Below are 955 nucleotides of genomic sequence, written 5' to 3'. Positions count from 1 at the left end.
CCTCCTGCAGACAATGCACTTTGATTTATTTCGTTATCTCTAATAGCACCCGAGATATCACCAGATATATATTGGATTTTTCCTTGACCCTGACAGTCCGCCGCCATGTGTCGATGGTTTTCTCGGCCCCTGGTGGTCCGAGGTCGTTCCCGCTGGACAGATTCATGCGCCAGGGCCTCCTACAGACAATGCCCTTTGGTCTTTGCGCTATCTCTAATAGCACCCGAGATATCACCACATATATATTGGATTTTCCCCTGACCCTGAGTGTCCGGCCCCATGAGACGGTGGTTTTCTTGGCCCCTGGTGGTCCGAGGTCGTTTCCGCTGCACAGATTCATGCGCCAGGGCCTCCTGCAGACAATGCACTTTGATTTATTGCGCTATCTGTAATAGGACCCGAGATATCACCAGATATATATTGGATTTTTCCCTGACCCTGAGTGTCCGACTCCATGAGACGGTGGTTTTCTCGGACCCTGGTGGTCCGAGGTCGATCCCGCTGAACAGATTCATGCGCCAGGGCTTCCTGCAGACAATGCACTTTGATTTATTGCGTTATCTCTAATAGCACCCGAGATATCACCAGATATATATTGAATTTTTCCCCGACCCTGAGTGTCCGTCCCCATGTATCGGTGGTTATCTCGGCCCCTGGTGGTCCGAGGTCGTTCCCACTGCACAGATCCATGCGGCAGGGCCTCCTGCAGACAATGCACTTTGATTTATTGCGTTATCTCTAATAGCACCCGAGATATCACCAGATATACATTGAATTTTTCCCCGACCCTGAGTGTCCGTCCCCATGTATCGGTGGTTATCTCGGCCCCTGGTGGTCCGAGGTCGTTCCCACTGCACAGATCCATGCGGCAGGGCCTCCTGCAGACAATGCACATTGATTTATTGCGCTATCTGTGATAGCGCCCGAGATATCACCAGATTTATATTGGATTTTT

The sequence above is a fragment of the Nomia melanderi genome, unplaced genomic scaffold (assembly GCF_051020985.1).
Source record: "Nomia melanderi isolate GNS246 unplaced genomic scaffold, iyNomMela1 scaffold0014, whole genome shotgun sequence".
NCBI classification, from domain to species: domain Eukaryota; kingdom Metazoa; phylum Arthropoda; class Insecta; order Hymenoptera; family Halictidae; genus Nomia; species Nomia melanderi.
Note: the sequence above shows the minus strand (reverse complement) of the source record.